This window comes from Mus musculus, chromosome X, assembly GCF_000001635.26.
Source record: "Mus musculus strain C57BL/6J chromosome X, GRCm38.p6 C57BL/6J".
Classification (NCBI taxonomy): domain Eukaryota; kingdom Metazoa; phylum Chordata; class Mammalia; order Rodentia; family Muridae; genus Mus; species Mus musculus.
In genome coordinates this window covers 79,126,782-79,147,798 of record NC_000086.7, presented here as the reverse complement: position 1 = coordinate 79,147,798, position 21,017 = coordinate 79,126,782, and the positions used below count along the sequence as shown (strand labels likewise).

Sequence of the window (21,017 nt, the reverse complement as noted above, 5' to 3'; positions counted from 1 at the left end):
GGGTTCTAAAAAGGTTTTTAAAACTTCTAAAACCACTAAACATTCTACCACTTGAGGTGAATTTTCATTATATTGTTTGGATACCACTTTACCATTAGCCACATAGGCACCTATGCCAGTTTTTGATCCATCAGTATATACCACAATCCCATTTTTAAGTGGGTTTCTTACTGTTATTTGTGGAAACACAACAGATTGATTTTGGGCAAACTGTAAAATTGGATGTTTTGGATAATGGTTATCTATTTGTCCTGAAAAGGAGGTAACTAAAACTGCCCAATCATTAGATGTGGCTGCCAAGGTTTGAACCTGTGCAGCGGTATAAGGTACAATTAAAAGATATGGACTTCGCCCAAAGTGGGTGATTGCTGCTTTTCGGCCTTTAAGGGCAAGCTGTGCAATTGCATCAGGATACCAATCTATTATTTTAGCTGGGGATACGTTTGGATGGATCCACAACAATGGCCCATTCTGCCACAAAACTGCGGTTGGCAATTGTGCTGTCTTAAAGACACACAAACTGAAAGGCTGCGAATCCTCAATACGTTGTAATTGTGCATTCTGTAAGGCATTCTCCACCTTTTGTAAGGCCTGGTTAGCAGCTAGAGTAAGAGCCCTAGGGGAGGAGATATGAAGATCTCCTTCTAAAATACCAAACAAAGGCCTTAACTCAGCGGAAGGAATCTTTAAAAAAGGTCTGAGCCAATTAATATCTCCCAACAGCTTTTGAAAATCATTTAAGGTATGGAGGTGATCTCTTCTTATCTCTACCTTTTGGGGCACAATCTTATCTGGGGACACCACAGAGCCCAAGAATTGTCCTGTATCAGAAATTTGGACTTTTTCTGTGGCTATCTGTAAACCCCACTGACTTAAAGTTTTAAGTAGAAAAGGATATGCCTTTTGTAGCATGGTAAGGTTTTTATGGCACAGGAGGATGTCATCCATGTAAAGGAGCAAAATTAAAGAGGGGAATTGTTCCCTCACTGGCAAAAGAGCTTCTTGCACATAAAGTTGGCACATTGTAGGACTATTGGACATTCCCTGTGGTAGGACCTTCCATTGATACCTCTTATCAGGTTCCATGTGATTAATAGAGGGGATGGTAAAGGCAAATCTGAGCCTATCCCTTGGACACAAAGGTATAGAAAAGAAACAATCTTTAATATCTATAATAATTAAATTCCAGCCACGTGGTAAGGCGGAAAGTACAGGGAGACCCCTCTGTACCGGGCCAAATAAGTTCATTTGCTCATTAATGGCTCTGAGGTCATGGAGCAGTCTCCACTTTCCTGACTTTTTCTTAATTACAAAAATTGGAGTATTCCAAGGTGAGGTAGAGGGTTCAATATGGCCTAGTTTTAATTGTTCCTCTACCAGTTGAATCACAGCTTCCAGTTTTTCAGAGGATAGGGGCCATTGAGGAACCCACACTGGATCCCCTGTTTTCCATGGTATGGGTCGTGCTGCCCCAATGGCCTCTAGGGAAAACCCAGACCCTGTCTGTCTTGGTTTCCATTAGGTGAGATGGGCTCTATCCTTCCCTGTTCTTGATGTCCTAACCCTTTTCCTTCTTTATAACCCATCTTTGCCATGATATTTTTTGCTTTAGCTGAATACCCTCTCGATGGGGCGTTTTCATTGGACAAAATAAGGCCCAAATGCTGCATAACATCCCTTCCCCAGAGGTTAACCGGGAGTGGGAGCACATAAGGTATGAATTTCCCTTGCTGCCCTTCAGAGGATTCCCACGTCAAGGCAATGGAGCTTATAGTGGGACATGATTGATAACCTAGGCCCTGTAATGAATGAGATGACTCTGTGGTGGGCCATGCTTTGGGCCACCAATGTGTAGAAATTATACTTTTATCTGCTCCGGTATCAAGGATGCCTTCAAACTCTTTTCCGTTGATCTTAAGGCGGAGCTTAGGTCTATCATTCAAAGATACAACCAAATAGGCAGAATCATTTCCTGAGGAGCCCATTTTCTTTCTCTCAGGTCCTGCAAATTTCTCCCTGGTATTATCAGGGAGGAGCAGCAGCTGAGCTATCCTATCTCTTTTACTAATAGAAAAAACGCCCTTAGGGCTTGAGCACAGGACCTGTATTTCAGGGGAATGTTGACAATCCATAACTCCAGGGTGGACTACTAAGCCCTGCAAGGTGAGTGAACCCCAGCCGAGAATAAGGCCCATGGTTCCCGGGGGCAAGGATGGTATAGGCTCCACTGGCACCGGCTGAATACTCATTTGAGGCATTAATAGGAAGTCGGAGGCGGCACGCAGGTCCACCCTTGTGGGTCTTCCTGGGTCGCCTCTCTGACTGCTTCCTGGGTCCTGACAAACCGGTTCCCATATCTTTGAGGGCCCTGGGACCGAGGGCCCGATGACCCGTTTTTTGGCACATCAGCTGATTGACTATCAGGCAGGGGAAGGAGTCTGCCATTTATATCCCTCACAGAGCGACACTGGTCGGCTCTATGATAACCCTTGCCACACTTAGAGCAAAGAGTGAGAGTCCCCCCCCTGTTTATCTGGAGCTCTGCAATCTTTCTTAAGATGCCCAGGCTTTCCGCAGTTAAAACATGTCCTCTGATCATTTCTGCCCATGGAGCGGTTTTGGGATTGAAGGATGGCAGCCGCTAAACCTGCATTGGTGAGAGGTCCCCCAAGCTCTCGACAAACCCTGAGCCAGTCTTGTAAGCCTTTGTTCTTTCTTGGGGCTATGGCCGCTCGGCACTCCTTTGTGGCTTGCTCATAAATGAGCTGTTCTACCAGAGGTGCGGCTTGCTCTGAATCTCCAAAAATACGCTCTGCTGCCTCTGTCATTCTGGCCACAAAATCTGAGAATGACTCCTGAGGTCCCTGGACGATCTTTGTTAGTTGTCCAGTGGCTTCACCTGCTCGGGAGAGCGCCTTCCAGGCCCTAATAGCCATGGAGGAAATTTGGGCATAAGCTCCCCAATGGTAGTTTGTCTGATCAGCAGAATAAGCTCCCTGACCCGTTAACAAGTCAAAAGTCCAATCTCTCTGCTCTGGAGTCAAAGCAGCTGCGTTTGCTCGGGCCTGCACTTGTGCAGCCTCATGCCAAAGAGCTCTCCATTCCATATATTTGCCCATACTAGGGAGAGCGGCTTTTACAATCGTTTGCCAGTCGGCAGGAGTTAGTGCCATGCCGGCAAGCCTGTCTAACTGCACCAAGGTAAAATTAGCATTGGTTCCATATTTACGGACCGACTCGGCAAGCTCTTTAATCTGCACATATTCTACCGGAGCGTGGACACGCCCACCCTCGGCTCCTTCAAAGACCGGAAATGCCTGTTGTATTTTCCTTTGTTCCTCTCTGGGAATGAATGAGTCTGCGCATTGCCTCTCTGCGCATTGTCTCTCTGCGCATTGTCTCTCTGCGCAGGGCTGACGCACTACGCAGGGCGGGGGCTCCGCATAGGGTGGAAGTGCACCTTGAAGCCGACTGCCCGGAGGCCAAGCAGTAAACTGGCCTTCGCCAGCCGCTTTTGGCTTTTTTCTTGACCAATTAGCTCGCATTTTATCTGGCTGGCACTTTTCTCTCTCATAACGAGCTGCTTCTTCCTCCCAGTCTGTTTCTTCAGAGGAGAATTCGTCATCTGATTCAGAGCTACTAAGAGCTGGCTTCTCTAATTGATCTTTTTTCTTTTCTTTTTTCTTTTCCTTCCTTCTAATCTCTCCCCAGGTATTCTTACCTGACCTTAACTTTTCCTCGGGTTCAAGACCCGTGGAAAGGCCTGTATACTTATTCTGTGTACCATATTTCCTCTTTGCTCCTACTCTCTCTCCCCGCTTTACTTCTGATAGATTGCCCTGAATTTCATCCAGAATTTTCAGCCCTGCCTTAACCGCTTGATAACATGTGAAAAGGAACAAAAAGGCTCCTAACACTAGAAAAAGTTCAAGGCCAAACATACCTTGTAAAGCTATTTCCCACTTTACTTCTGATAGACTGTCTTGAATTTCGTTAGAAAGTTCAAGGCCAGACTTACCTTGTAAAGCTATACTTACGGGTACCCTGTTCCCCAGCTGAAGAGTTCTGAATTCACGCAGTTGAATCCTTCTCAACAGTCTGTGATGCGGGAACACTTTATTACCACCATTCCCCAGCAGAAGAGTTCTGAATTCACGCAGTTGAATCCTTCTCAACAGTCTGTTTTACGGGAACCTTTATGACCGTGACCCGCAGTTCTGGTTCCGGAATGAGGAATCTTCCTTGCGCCAGTTTCCTTTCTTGTCCCAGGTTTCCTTCTTCCCGGATTTTCTCGTCCCGGATTTCGGCACCAACTCTTACACGCGTTCTCGCGACCGGCCAGGAAAGACACAGCAAACCAGAATCTTCTGCGGCAAAACTTTATTGCTTACATCTTCAGGAGCAAGAGTGCAAAACTCAAACCCAAAAACGAAAGCGAAACCCCGTCCCTATTTAGGAGAGTTATCCTTCGCCTAGGACGTATCACTCCCTGATTGGCTGCAGCCCATGGCCGAGTTGTTGCCACGGGGAAGGCAGAGTACATGGGGTGGAGAAATACCTTTGGCACATGCGCAGATTATTTGTTTACCACTTAGAACACAGCTGTCAGCGCCATCTTGTGACGGCGAATGTGGGGGCGGCTTCCCACAGAAATGAACTTTAAAAAAAGTTAGTTGGCAGATATGTACCTTGTGTCTGTGTTGATGAACCAAGTGGAGCAATGTCTTGGTGTATGTGGGGGAGTAGAGAAGCATGGATGAAAATTTTAAGAAAATTACACCTTCAAGAAGTACTGAAGACATCTTCGGTCATCTGGATGAAAACTGTACATGAGAACACTTGAAATCAATGTTTCCAGCAGGTAACAATAGCCACAGTATCTTTCTTTGGCAAATCTTTTAGGCTGATTTTTTTTTTTTTTGCTCCTTAACATGTAAATTTAATGAACTGTGCATTGATCATTAGAATTATATGTACAATTCTTTTTTTTTAATTTGGTATTTTCCTCGTTTACATTTTCAATGCTATCCCAAAAGTCCCCCATACCCACTCCCCCTTTTTGGCCCTGTACTGGGGCATATAAAGTTTGAAAGTCCAATGGGCCTCTCTTTGCAGTGATGGCCAACTAGGCCATCTTTTGATACATATGCAGCTAAAGACAAGAGCTCCCCAGTACTGGTTAGTTCATATTGTTGTTCCACCTATAGGGTTGCAGTTTCCTTTAGCTCCTTGGGTAATTTCTCTAGCTCCTCCATTGGGGGCCGTGTGACCCATCCAATAGCTGACTGTGATCATCCACTTCTGTGTTTGCTAGGCCCTGGCATAATCTCACAAGAGACAGCTATATCTGGGTCCTTTCAGCAAAATCTTGCTAGTGTATGCAATGGTGTCAGCATTTGGAAGCTGATTATGGGATGGATCCCTGCATATGGCAATCACTAGATGGTCCATCCTTTCGTCACAGGTCTAAATTTTGTCTCTGTAACTCCTTCTATGGGTGTTTTGTTCCCATTTCTCAGAAAGGGTAAAGTGAGATTCCACTTCACTCCAGTCAGAATGGCTAAGATCAAAAACTCAGATGACACAGACAGAGGATGTGGAGAAAGGGGAACACTCCTCCATTGTTGGTGGGATTGCAAGCTTGTACAACCACTCTGGAAATCAGTCTGGCGGTTCCTCAGAAAATTGGACATAGTACTATCCCACAATACCTCTCCTGGGCATATATCCAGAAGATGTCCCAACCGGTAAGAAGAACACATGCTCCATTATGTTCATAGCAGCCTTGTTTATAATAGCCAGAAGCTGGAAAGAACCCAGATGCCCCTCAACAGAGGAATGGATACAGAAAATGTGGTACATTTACACAATGGAATACTACTCAGCTATTAAAAAAATGAATTTATGAAATTCCTAGGCAAATGGATGGACCTGGAGGGTATCATCCTGAGTGAAGTAACCCAATCACAAAGGAACTCGCACAATATGTACTCACTGATAAGTGGTTATTAGCCGAGAAACTTAGAATACCAAAGATATAAGATACAACTTGCCAAACGCATGAAATTCAAGAAGAACGAAGACCAAAGTGTGGACACTTTACCCTTTCTTAGAAATAGGCTTAATATTAATTCTGAGAGCTTCTCTTCTTAAAGGACATAGTTCCTTCTTATTCAAGTCATTTAAATTGACAATAACTTATTATAGTTTTTGGACAGATAGACCTTTAAAATATGAAAAGAGTAGTCCTTATTAGTAGGATTCTCCAAAAGTTAGAACCCCAATCTTTCTCTAGAATTTATTATTGGCATTTTGTTAGATACTATAGTTTAAATAGAAACCTTCTCCAAAGGCTAATGTTTTGAAGGCTTGATTCCAAGGTGGAATTACTGAATACTGTAGAATCCTTAGGGAGCGGGGCTTAGTTCAGATCCTGAGGTCACTGAGATCATTAAGTGAATTTGGAGACCCTGGGTCCTCTGGCTTCTTTTTCTCTCTCTTTCTTCATAAAGTGAGTTTCCTCGTACTTATCTTCTGTCACATGATGTCTTAACTCAGCATAGGCTTAAAGCACTGGGGCTAGCCATCCAAGGTCACAACTCTCTAAATTGAACAAAAATAAACCTTTTCCTTATTTACTGTTTATCTTAGGTGTTTTGGTATATTAATGTAATGCTAAGTGATACATTAGAGATAGGGACGTAAGAGAAGGAAAAGGGAAAGCAATGATATAAGGTATAATTTGTTGGTCATGACTGTAAACAAAACTCAGTGTCTTAGAAACATAAGATCTACCTCTCATTAACTGAGAGTTGATTCTTGAGGTGTGATTCTCTTGAACATATTGTCCTGCCCACTACAGAGCCTGAAGTATCTTCTAACAAAGTCTTTGATCGGGTAATAGCTAAAGTTTATAGTAATCTTAAGCACATTTAGGTGAATGAAAAGATAGGATACCTGCAATATTAATGGGTTCAAGCCAAAGTTGAGTTGACACAACAGTTAATTTTCCTGCTAGGGATGGTTACATCCATCTCTAATCTTAGTACTTGGCAGGATAAATATGGCAGGAGCCACATAAATGCTAATCCAGCCTATGCTACATAATGACTTCAATGTTAGCCTGGAAATTGTGAAAGAAAGCAAGAACAAAACCAATACCAAACAAAACAAAACCTATTTCTCAGCAAGAGTTCTGTCCAGGAATCTACAATAGCCTTTCTTCTACAAGTCCATTCAGTATGGAAATAAGGCTTTCTAGGGACAAATGTCATATAGTGGACTTGGAAGTCATGTACAATCTCACACAGATTATACTAGCACCTATACACTGAATGACAAACACATAACTCTTTAGGAAATTTGCTGTGCATTAATTTAACCATTGACATCTTTTGGGGACTCTGGCAACGTTCAATAAGCCTGTGAAGACTTATTGAATTGCAAAGATTTTGAAACAAACTATGACAGTACAGCCTATTCCAATGAAAATTCTTCCACTATACATTTCATGACTCGATGTCCTAAAAAAAATGGCATTTTTATGGTTCAAGTTTCTCTGCTATCAATTTCAGATGAGGCCAATGAGATATAAAAAGATTAAATTTCTTATCTTCATACTTAGTGCATGGTAGAAGGTTATTGTTCTATATCATGATCTATTGCTTAACACAGTGTGACAAAAAACACAGAGGGATGGTTTTCTTTCCATGTGAGACTTTAAGATGAGGCACTTTCTTAACATTATCATTATTGTGTCTGTAAGTTGACTTTTTTAATCAAGAAGAAATTTGAAAAAAAAAATAGGTTTTAGCTTGCCCCTTTCCCCCCCAAAATCTTCCCAATAGTGATAATAACAAGTTTAACTCAGATAAAACTTTATTCTTTTTGCTGCAAATATGGACCATTTGCAGTATATGTAAACCTATTTTTCTCTATACTTCAAAGATCTCTGTTTGAAAATACATACACTTTATAAACAGGCTGATTAATATTTTATTTAATAAAATGTTGAATTTTATTTGGCATTGTGTCATGAATGGAAGAGAACTAACTATGTCATGTCACAGAATTTCTAACCCTTCACTATTACTTGAAGACTTTATACATATTACTGATTAGTGAAGACTTATTGAATTGCAAAGATTTTTAAACAAACTATGACAGTACAGCCTATACCAATGAAAACTCATCCACTATATATTTCATGACTTGATGTCCTAAAAAGAAATGGCATTTTTATGGTTCAAGTTTCTCTGCTATCAATTTCAGATAAGGCAAATGAGATATAAAAAGATTAAATTTCCCAAGTTCACAAGTTTTCTTATCTGTAAAAAGGTGATAATGTTTCTTTTAAAGTTTATTTTGAACTTAAAAGAGATATTTATGAATCTGATAAGGTAAAATTAAAATGATTGCTTTCCATAAACAAACAAACAAACAAACAAACCAGGATTATTTGTCGTCCTTATTTAATTTTTTTCTCATCAATCATACTATTTAGGACAAAAGGGAGCTACCAATTCTTCAACAAATACATTGTAGAAGTAATTTTAAATTTTTATGTCAATAATCTGGGCACATCTGATAGTAGGGTAAATAACATCGTGAATGTTATCTTTATCTAAATAACTGTTTTCTCCACCTTGGAATTCTTACTGAAAATAGATTATCTTCTTATACAATATATCCTGATTATTGTTTTACCTTCCTCTACTCATCCCAGCTTCTCCTTACTTTCCTTCTACTCCATGTCCTCTGTTATTCTCTTAATAGAAAATAACACAGTTCTAAGAGAGAACAATAAAATATGACAAAAGCAATATCTATGATATCCATATTAGTCATATCAATCCAACAAGAGGAAAAGAGTTCCAATATCAGGCAAAAGAATCAGAGACCTACTTGTTATTTGTCAGAAGTCCCATAAAAATACTCATGGCTATTTTATGTGTGTGTGTGTGTGTGTGTGTGTGTGTGTGTGTGTGTGTGTGTGTTCACAGATGTTATATATAAGCAGCAGATTTGGGAGCAGACCCACGTAGACACATCTAGGCTTGCTAGAGTCTCTGTGGACTTGTACACATCTTGCTTAGTTGATTCAAAGTGGTGTTCTCCATCCCTTCTGGCTCTTACAATCTTTCTAGCTACTCTTCCTCTAGCTAATGCTAAGACATAGGGCTGCTCTTCAAAAAAAGAACAGCTGAGTAATATTTCCAAGTGGACCCAACTCATCCACGTTAGCTTTGACCTACAATATGTCCTGCTTGAAAAATATGCTAGGAAATGTTGGCACAAATCTCATAGGTGTAGCCAACTAATGTCTAATTTGACTTAAAGCCTACTCCATGAGAAAGAACCCATACCTACAATTCTTTGAGTAACTGAGATAGTCCAGAGACCTGGGGTAAGGACAAAAAATACTGGTCCAAAAATTAGTAAGATAACCTCTAATGATAATCTGCTATACTCAGATCAGCTCCTTATCTCTAGATCATCATCAGAAAGGCTCCTTTCTGCAGCAGATGGGAACTGATGCAGAGAACCAGAGCCAGACATTTTGCAGAGAGAGAGAGAGAGGGAGAGAGAGAGAGAGAGAGAGAGAGAGAGAGAGAGAGAGAGAGAGAGAGAGAGAGAGAGAGAGGGAGAGAGAGAAAAAGAGAGAAAAAGAGAGAAAAAGAGAGAAAAAGAGAGAAAAAGAGAGAACTTGAGGTATCCATCAAAATGCTCCCCTCAGGGCTAAGTAGCTATTTTTAAAAGTTGTTCCTTCCAATTATGATTCATTTTTCTATCTTTAAATGCATCCTGATATTTTAGTGTACTTGTAATCTTTAGTTTAGTTTGGTACAGGAGTGATTTGTTCTTATTCTTGATATCTGTGGATGTTGAAGAACTTTCTATCTACCTATAAAGTAAATTACGCTCACAGAGAACTTTTTTGTTACTAATTTTCATATTCTTGTATCTGAAAGTTTTGTATTCTGTTTTCTTATATTTAGTTTTCAGTATTAAACATATTCTTGTTCATTAACAAAATAAATAAAAACATGCCAGAGATCAAGGAGTCAGAAAGCATATTTATATGTGAGATTTCATCTCTTGGATTGTGCTATTTAAGATCTTATTTGTGCGCTTGTGAAAGAGTAAGAAGCTCTCTAGTGTTTTCTTATAAGAGTGTTAACCTCTTTACAAATTTCCAAAGCTCATGATGTAATCTAACTCTAATTACCTCCCCAAAGTTCCCACTTTCAAAAAGCATCACATGAAAGTGGCAATAAATATTAGGGTGGAGCAGAAGCATGCAGTCGGCAGGGTTTTTTTTACAATATTTGTTCTGTACCCAGTTTACAAACTTTCTCTTTTCATTTTAATTTCAAAAGCACAACTTACAGACCTTGATAGCACCTAGCTTATGATGAATGCCACTGGTCTAACAGTCACCTACACCTCAGGTGCTCAGGGTTTTTGTTTGTTTGTGTTTTGTTTTTTCTAATAACAAAACCGTTCAATAGGATTCTCAAAGCTGTTTCTTTATGTGTGTGTGTGTTTCGAAGATCCATTCTTTGTTTTATAGTGCATAATTTATCTCAGAATTCAAAAGTTCTATTATGACACTCTTTGTTGGGGCTCACCAGAGAATTCACTTAGAATTATCTACAATGGATACCACTAGAACCCTAGGATCAAAGTTATACATCTAATGACTCATTTTGCTAAAGTATTCCCTCTCCAAATGTTCACGACTCAACAGAGATGCACAAGCCATACAATGGAAATAATGTCTGTGGCATACCTTAGGTACAGAAACAACAAACAACACATGACTCTTTTGTCCTTCATAACTACACATTTACTTATAAGTAGTTCATTTTTTTCCATTTTTTATTAGGTATTTAGCTCATTTACATTTCCAATGTTATACCAAAAGTCCCCCATACCCTCCCCCCACTCCCCTACCCACCCACTCCCCCTTTTTGGCCCTGGCATTCCCCTGTACTGGGGCATATAAAGTTTGCAAGTCCAATGGGCCTCTCTTTGCAGTGATGGCCGACTAGGCCATCTTTTGATACATATGCAGCTAGAGACAGGAGCTCCGGGGTACTGCTTAGTTCATATTGTTGTTCCACCTATAGGGTTGCAGTTCCCTTTAGTTCCTTGGGTGCTTTCTCTAGTTCCTCCATTGGGGGCCCTGTGGTCCATTCAATAGCTGACTGTGAGCATCCACTTCTGTGTTTGCTAGGCCCTGGCATAGTCTCACAAGAGACAGCTATATCTGGGTCCTTTCAGCAAAACCTTGCTAGTGTATGCAATGGTGTCAGCGTTTGGAAGCTGATCATGGGATGGATCTCTGGATATGGCAATCACTAGATGGTCCATCCTTTCGTCACACTTCCAAATTTTGTCTCTGTAAATCCTTTCATGGGTGTTTTGTTTCCTATTCTAAGAAGGGGCAAAGTGTCCACACTTTGGTCTTCGTTCTCTTGAGTTTAATGTTTTTAGCTAATTATATCTTATATCTTGGGTATCCTAAGTTTCTGGGCTAATATCCACTTATCAGTGAGTACATATTGTGAGAGTTCCTTTGTGATTGGGTTACCTCACTCAGGATGATGCCCTCCAGGTCCATCCATTTGGTTAGGAATTTCATAAATTCATTCTTTTTAATAGCTGAGTAGTACTCCATTGTGTAAATGTACCACATTTTCTGTATCCATTCCTCTGTTGAGGGGCATCTGGGTCTTTCCAGCTTCTGGCTATTATAAATAAGGCTGCTATGAACATAGTGGAGCATGTGTCCTTCTTATCGGTTGGGGCATCTTCTGGATATATGCCCAGGAGAGGTATTGCTGGATCTTCCAGTAGTACAATGTCCAATTTTCTGAGGAACCGCCAGACTGATTTCCAGAGTGGTTGTACAAGCTTGCAATCCCACCAACAATGGAGGAGTGTTCCTCTTTCTCTACATCCTCGCCAGCATCTGCTGTCACCTGAATTTTTCATCTTAGCCATTCTGACTGGTGTGAGGTGGAATCTCAGGGTTGTTTTGATTTGCATTTCCCTGATGATTAAGGATGTTGAACATTTTTTCAGGTGCTTCTCTGCCATTCGGTATTCCTCGGGTGAGAATTCTTTGTTCAGTTCTGAGCCCCATTTTTAATGGGGTTATTTGATTTTATGGAGTCTACCTTCTTGAGTTCTTTATATATATTGGATATTAGTCCCCTATCCGATTTGGGATAGGTAAAGATCCTTTCCCAATCTGTTGGTGGTCTTTTTGTCTTATTGATGGTGTTTTTTGCCTTGCAGAAGCTTTGCAATTTTATGAGGTCCCGTTTATCGATTCTCGATCTTACAGCACAAGCCATTGCTGTTCTATTCAGGAATTTTTCCCCTGTACCCATATCTTTGAGGCTTTTCCCTACTTTCTCCTCTATAAGTTTCAGTGTCTCTGGTTTTATGTGGAGATCCTTAATCCACTTAGATTTGACCTTAGTACAAGTAGATAGTACTGGATCAATTAGAAATCTTCTACATGATAACAGCCAGTTGTGCCAGCACCATTTGTTGAAAATGCTGTCTTTTTTCCACTGGATGGTTTTAGCTCCCTTGTCAAAGATCAAGTGACCATAGGTGTGTGGGTTCATCTCTGGGTTGTCAATTCTGTTCCATTGGTCTCCTTGTCTGTCACTATACCAGTACCATGCAGTTTTTATCACAATTGCTCTGTAGTACATCTTTAGGTCGGGCATGGTGATTCCACCAGAGGTTCTTTTATCCTTGAGAAGAGTTTTTGCTATCCTAGGTTTTTTGTTATTCCAGATGAATCTGCCGATTGCCCTTTCTAATTCGTTGAAGAATTGAGTTGGAAAGTAGTTCATTTTTATTGTCTTTAATGCTATCAACATTCTGGTACCTAATTTAAAGAAATGTTAAAAATCACCACAAAATAAATACTAGTCAGGCAGGCTATAATTGGGAACAAGTGTGAGTGTTTTAGGGAGGTATCTCAGTAGTTAAGTGCACTGGTTGCTCTTGCAGAGGACCAGGGTTCAGTAGCCAGGCCCAACATGGTGGCTCATAACCATCTATAACTCTAGTCTTAGGGAACCTAGCTTCCTTTTTTGCCCTGTATGGGTACAATGTACAAAGGAGGAACATACATACACAGGAAAATCACTAATATACATAAATGAAACAAATAATCTAAAAATTCAAAATAGGGAGAAATGATATATTGAAAATCAGTCTTTATTTTATGGCTATCTTATTATGATAAACTCTTCAATCTTGATGAATTTTAAGACAGGCTTTAAAAAAATACAAGTTGTAAGCCAGGTGGTGGTGGCGCACGCCTTTAATCCCAGCACTTGGGAGGCAGAGGCAGGCGTATTTCTGAGTTCCAGGACAGCCATGGCTACACAGAGAAACCCTGTCTCGAAAAACCAAAAATAAAATAAAAAATAAAAAATACAAGTTGTAAGATGAGCTACACAGAATTATAAGGTTTTTATACTAGGTAAATATACAAAAATCACATAATATGACATTAAATATTATGTATTTAATATTTGATCCAGCCGTTTTAAATTTCAGTTCTTTTTTCCCCACATCTAGTCTCATAGAACATGGTTGAGTAATTCCCATTTAGTAAAATTTCTGTGACATTCTCCTTTAAGTTCATAAATAAGATATAATATTCAATAGAGAGACAGTAACAAGTACATACAACGATCAATTTTAAAAGTGGAAGAAAATCAACAATGAAAAGTTATTATTTCAGCATTTTGGAAAAGCAAACCTAAGAGTTGTTAAATAAATGTAAATGAATATAAATGCTGCCAGACTTACATCTTTTCTTTTTAACTAGTAAAGATATTTTACAAAAAACAAACAAACAAACAAAAAAACCCACCAAGTTGTGTTCTTTGTTCTTTGTTCTTTGTTCTTCTTTTAACGTAGATTCTGTACCCAGATGCTCTTAATAAATCTTAACTATTCTGGGTGAGTTATATAAATAAAACACATGTTTGGATGATTTTGAGCTATACAAATGGTAATTTTTATATAGTACAACTTGATGCCTTTGTAATTGTTGAAAAAAATTATCTTATTCCAAATGTAGTCTCTACCATTTTCCACTGTATATTGCCTATTTTAAAAGTATGGATTTAAAAGTACAGACTATGATTGACCTATGAAATCCACAGCTGAAAAAAACAGTTAATTATAACGTTATAGTCATGTGAATTTTCAGACCCCAGATACGTCAATAGCAGAATATACTCTTAAAATAAATTTCCAAAATTCCCCTTGGACAATTTTATTTTTCTTAAAACCACCCATTACTGCAACATTATTTTAAAAATATGCATTTTAAAGCTGGGCAGTTGTTGGCGCAAGCCTTTAATCTTAGCACTTGGGAGCCAGAGGCAGAGGCAGAGGCAGAGGCAGAGGCAGAGGCAGAGGCAGAGGCAGAGGCAGAGGCAGAGGCAGAGGCAGAGGCAGAGGCAGAGGCAGAGGCAGAGGCAGAGGCAGAGGCAGAGGCAGAGGCAGAGGCAGAGGCAGAGGCAGAGGCAGAGGCAGAGGCAGAGGCAGAGGCAGAGGCAGAGGCAGGTGGATTTCTGAGTTCAAGACCAGCCTGGTCTACAATGTGAGTTCCAGGGCAGCCAGGGCTATACAAAGAAACCCTGTCTCGGAAAAAAAAAATGCATTTTAACAGAATGACGGGATTAAGTTAAAAACAATATAACTAAGTTGTTGCAGTAAATCTCCAACCCAAATATGCCCTGTCAATGAAAGCACAACTCAATTAATATGAATACAAGGTGTGTGCCTAGATTGGGCAGATCTACCACTACACTACCATCTCCAGAGAGAACCCCTTAGAGCCCCTTTTAACATGGGGTTTCTTCAGGCCACGTGCTTCTGCTCCACTTTCCTTCAACCCCCTCCTCTGTCCTCTCTCTCTCTCCCATCCCACCTTCTCTCTACCAACTTCCAGCTCCACCTTCCCTTCCTCTGCCCAATCACCAGCTCTAGCCATTATTTTACAAATTAAGGTGGTAAGAAGGTTTATAGAAAAATCACCTGAGTGCTGACTCATTCCTTATTCTGCAACCTCTCAAAGGACAAGGGAATTAGCATCAAATTACTAATAGCCCCTGATCTATCTGCAACAGTAAGTAAGTGGCATATATGTAATTCATTTTAACAGTACAAAATGGGTCATAACTTCTATTCTTTTTTATAATCTCCATTCCATTAATTATTGTTCAAAAATAATTGATTCTTTATGTTAATTGTTTCTTCTTCTTTTTCTTCTTCTTTTTCTTCTTTTTCTTCTTCTTCTTTTTCTTCTTCTTCTTCTTCTTCTTCTTCTTCTTCTTCTTCTTCTTCTTCTTCTTCTTCCTCTTCTTCAAAAAGATATATATGTGCACAATCTACTCTCTTGCAAGAAAATGCCTATCAAGAATCAAACTACTTCTCACCACCTCTACCTTCAATCCCCCTTCAGATGCATTCCTGAATCCCTGTCTTTAAACAGAATTATCTGGTTTTCTTGCACACTTGGATAGATGATCAGCAAGAAAGTCTCCAAACATGTGAGAAAATGGGACAAGCTTTTCAAGGTTCCATATTTGTGCTAGGTAAAGACAGTCCTCAAAAGTTCACGGTTACATAGTTCACTAAATGAAAAGCATGTTACATATTTTTGTTTTTGTTCATTGTTCTCAGAATAATCAAAGGGGTGAAGCATGTGCCTTTTGGGGACAATTCATCTATTGACAATGGTACTATCACAATGAGAAGAGCTGAAGACATTTTTCAATTAGGATTTGGTAGATTTTACTTGTTGATGTATCTCAGGGAGATCAGGACACCTAGTTGCCTTGTCAACAGAGAGCAGTTGCTCAGAAACTCATTTCCTGTGTACTGATAATCCCTTCTTTCTAGTTTCAACTGGAGAAAAATAATAACTTGTGTGATGTGTCTATCACCATTACTACTGTTTTTACTAAGATATATGTTTGAATTTTTCTTTTTTAAAAGTTTGTTTAGATCCATGTCTGACTTTCTTTTCTTTTTCATTTTATAAGTAAGTTTTCCACATTTTATAAGTTGTGGAAAAGATAAGACTGAATTACTTTCATCCAATCTGTTACCAGTGTCCTTCATTTTTAATTAACAATTGAGCTATAGTTTGGATGAATATAATTTAATCAGTTAAAAATTGGTAATTTTAATATAAACAAACAATACCTAATAGTACAATCTTACCAAGCCCAAGAGAAACTCCAGTTCCCCACCTTCTTCAGCTCCTGGTAATAGTGTCTCTCCTTTTTATGTCTGCATATTTGTCTATTCCATGTGGTCATTTGTGACAGAACTAGTTCACTTAGCATAAGGTTTTATTGTCTATTTGCATTTTAGTGCTTTTATTTGACTAGACCACATTGTGTTTATCCATTAATTAGTTGACAGACATATGGATTCTGTTATTCATTCTGTTCTGTTGTTTATTTTGTGGAGAGAAAGTCTGACTTCATACTGCCACTTTGGCATTAGGAAAATGTGTAAACATCTATGAGACAAAATAAACTTCTCAATGAGACTATTGATCTCACTATCATAGAACTATTCTGCCATCCCTTCAACACAGAAATGTACTGTACCTTCTGAAAGCATGAACTAAATAAACCTCCACCTTTTAAGTTCTATCTGTTAAGTGTCTTGGTTCCAGCAGTTAGAAAAGCAAAAAAAAAAAACATTATGTGGCATATGTTCCTTTTCACGATCAATGTCACTAACAGTTCCAAAAGTTAGCAGTCCATTGCTAACTTTCATTAACTATGTGAAATTTTACACTTTTGTGTAAAATGCACCTCATAAACTGAAGCTCATAATGGCTAGGATTAAGTGAAGTAATATACAAAAAAGTGTCACATCACAGATAATATAGTAGCCAATTGCAGAATAAAAATACCAGCTCCCAGGATAAAGCAGATTGAAAATAATACTTGCCTTCTTTGTTTACTTTTGTTTCTTTTTAACACATAGGTCTTCTTTCTACCTATCTTATTTTGTAGTACAGATTGACCTTGGGGATTCTTTCCTGTTAAGCAAACACTCTACTATTTAGCTATAATCCAAGGCTATCTTGATCAAGGAAAGGAAATCTTTTCCTGCTGAGTCCTTGAATCATTCTTCAATTCTGTCCCTGTAGTCATTATCTACATTGCATTGCTACAACAGACACACATATGTGCTATGCACCTTTACATACCCTCTCAACAGAGAGAGACAACTAATTTGTTATCATATTCAACCTTATTTTATACCTATCAACAGTTGTTGCATAAGGTTTTATTCCTCTTCATTTATGTTTAGCCAACCATATATTATAGAATAGTTTATGAACATATTATTTTAAACAGCAGCATTAAAATAAACAACTGTATACCTTGTTTCATGTGATTCATTGAAATAAATTTCCAAAGTTTAAATTTCTGAATAAAAAATCTTTACATATTTTCTATGTTTTTACGAGATATTTTCTTTATTTCGACATTTCAAATGTTATCCCCTTTCATGGTTTCCCCTCAGAAAACCCCCTATTCCCTTCCCCCTTCCCCTGCTCACCAGCCCACCCACTCCCACTTCTGGCCCTGGCTTTCCCATACACGTGGGGAAATAGTCTTCACAGGACCAAGGGCCTCTCCTCCCATTGATGACAGACAAAGACAAGGTCATCCTCTGCTACATATGCAGCTGAAGCCATGAGTCCCACCATATTTACTCTTTGGTTGGTGGTTTAGTCCCTGGGAGCTCTGGGGGTACTGGTTAGTTCATATTGTTGTTCCTCCTATGGGGCTACAAACCACTTCAGCTCCTTAGGTCCTTTCTCTAGCTCCTCCATTAGGGACCCTGTGCTCATTCCAATGGTTGGCTGTGAGCATCCACCTCTGTATTTGTCAGGCACTGGAAGAGCCTCTCAGGAGACTTCTATAACACACTTCTGTCCGCAAGCAGTTGCTGGCAGTCACAATAGTTTCTGGGTTTGGTGACTGTATATGGGATGGATCCCCAGGTGGAGCAGTCTCTGGATAGTCATACCTTAAGTCTCTGCTCCACACTTAATCTCTCTAACTCCTTACATGGGTATTTTGTTCCCTCTTTTAAGTACCCACACTTTCTTCTTCCTTCTTCTTGAGTTTCATATAGTTTGTGAATTGTATCTTGGGTATTCCAAGCTTGTGAGCTAATATCCACTTATCAGTGAGTGCATACCATGTGTGTTCTCTTGTAATTGGGTTATCTCACTCAGGATGATATTTTCAAGTTCCATCCACTTGCCTATGTATTTCATGAATTCAATGCTTTTATTAGCTGAGTAGTATTCCATTGTGTAAATGTACCACATTTTCTGTATCCATTCCTCTGTAGAGGGTCATCTGGGTTGTTTCCAGCTTCTGGCTATTATAAATAAGATTGATATGAACATAGTAGAGCATGTGTCCTCATTATATGTTGGGACATATTTTGGGTATACGCCCAGGAGTGGAATTGCTGGGTCCTCAGGTAGTACTATATCCAATTTTCTGAAGAAGTGCCAGACAGATTTCCAGAGTGGTTATGCCAGCTTGTAATCACACCAGCATTGGAAGAGTGTTCCTCTTTCTCCACATCCTCACCAGCATCTATCTCAGGGTTGTTTTGATGACTAAGGATGTGAAACATTTCTTTAGGTGCTTCTTGGCCATTCAGTATTCCTCAGTTGAGAATTCTTTGTTTAGCTTTGTACCCCATTTTTTAATAGGGTCATTTGTTTCTCTGGAGTCTAACTTCTTGAGTTGGATATTATGGATATCCATATCTAATAGGTTGGATATTAGCCCTCTATTGGATGTAAGATTAGTAAAGATCTTTTCTCAGTCTTTTGTTCGCCCTTTTGTCCTATTGACAGTGTCCCTTGCCTCACAGAAGCTTTGCAATTTTATGAGGTCCCATTTGTCAATTCTTGATCTTATAGCATAAGCTATTGGTATTTTGTTCAGGAGGTTTTCTCCTGTGCCCATGTCCTCCTCGAGGTTCTTCCCCCACTTTCTTTTCCATTAGTTTCAGTTTATCTGGTTTTATGTGGAGGGCCTTGATCCACTTGTACTTGAGTTTTATACAAGGAGATAATAATGTATCAATTTGCATTCTTATACATGCTAATTGCCAGTTGAGCCAGCACCATTTGTTAAAAATGCTGTCTTTTTTCCACTGTATGATTTTAGCTCCTTTGTCAAAGATTAAGTGACCATTTCAAATCTTTTATTGTACATAATAAAATTGTCAATTCTCCTACAAGTAACAAATTTTAGATATTTACTGTGAATATTTACATGGCTACAAAATGACTACAAGTGAACTTAGATAAAATAATTTGAGAAGCTAAGATTCTATGCATGGTATAAACTTTGTCAGAACTTAATGAAACATCCTTATGTGTCAGATATTGATGACTTTCATACCACTACATTTCAGTAATGACTGACTTATATTTTTGATATAACACCCTTTTGTACTCATAAAGAGATTTTTCTGTATTAACTAGCTATTAACTAGTTCTGGAATTTGGATTTGTATGTACTATTCATTCTAGATTGTTAAAAAATGTGTAACTTTTAATTAGTTAAAAATTTCCTCCTCACTTGCTTAATTACTATGGCATCTAATTTGTGCTTCATATATGTCAAATATTTAGACTCACAACCATGATTTGAGTTAATTTTTCAAAGGGAATGGAAGCCACAAATGGTGTATTAGTAAGAATATGAATACTTGCTAATTATTCAGCTAATAAAGGATGGAGATAAAGATCTAACCCAAGCCAGGCATGGTGACATATGCCTATAATCCCAGCCTTCAGAATGCAGAGTCAGACAGATCTCTATAAGTTCCAGTCCAACCTCGTCTACATATTGAGACTGTGAAAACAAACAAATGAATATTATCTAACCTATACTCTCTATTATATATACTTCATATACTCTCTATTATATATACTTTATATAATTCAATTTATTCAATTTATTAAGTTTATGTGACCATAAAAACTTTAGTTTAGAATGCTAACAAAGGAATATATGAAAATATATTTAAGGTTACAGATATAATTTTCATCTAAACTGCTAATGGCTTTATAGGCATACATTGCTAAATTGAAGAATATTAAAGTTTTGCAGGTTATTCATCTATGTCAATTATACTTTTTTATAACTAAAATAAAAAAGAATATCTTGTTAAAGATAGCACACAGCGAAAATTGTATTCCCATGTTCTCATTTCTGAAAAATATTCTTCCAACCAAGTCATACAAAGGCAAGACAAGAGTGGGAAAAGCAGTCTAGCTGGAGTGAAAAGAGGTCATCACATTGTAAGGAAAATATATATGGGGTTTGTTTTACTTTATGATGTCAATGTCTCCAATTCATGATTCTTGAAAATGGATATACTGACAATATTTATATGATTGTATCCTACATCTACAAATCACATTCTCCGTTAGAAGACAGCAACTGTCCAACAGAGATTGCATGGATTATCAATGTTTATAGAATAAATCGTGCAAACACAAAACCAGTAAATGGTAACATCTGTTATGGCTCAGACCAACAATGCCTTATTCTACCTCCACAGCACAAATGGCCAATTGTACCCAATACATATTCTTCATAATAATTTCTTAGATCAATCACTAATCCAAAAATAATCACAGCTATTTTACTATTAGATTTATATTTAAAAATTAGAACAGTACTAGATATGACACAATGTATCATCAAGATTAATAAACAAAGTATATAATTATTTTAAACCTTGAGTTACCATTGCTCTACTTTTGCACCAATATCATGTTAGTTATATTAGAAATGAATATTCTTTACAATTGCATCCATCAGCATGCCACTGGATTTTATCAAGAAAAGTTTTATTGACTATTTTTATTAATAATTATTATTTATTAAATA

General features: G+C 38.5%; 1 pseudogene; it reads right to left on the bottom strand.

Moving 5' to 3' along the window:
* Positions 1-2,257: 2,257 nt before the first annotated feature.
* On the bottom strand, positions 2,258-4,069 carry Gm52450 (annotated as a pseudogene).
* Positions 4,070-21,017: the final 16,948 nt, after the last annotated feature.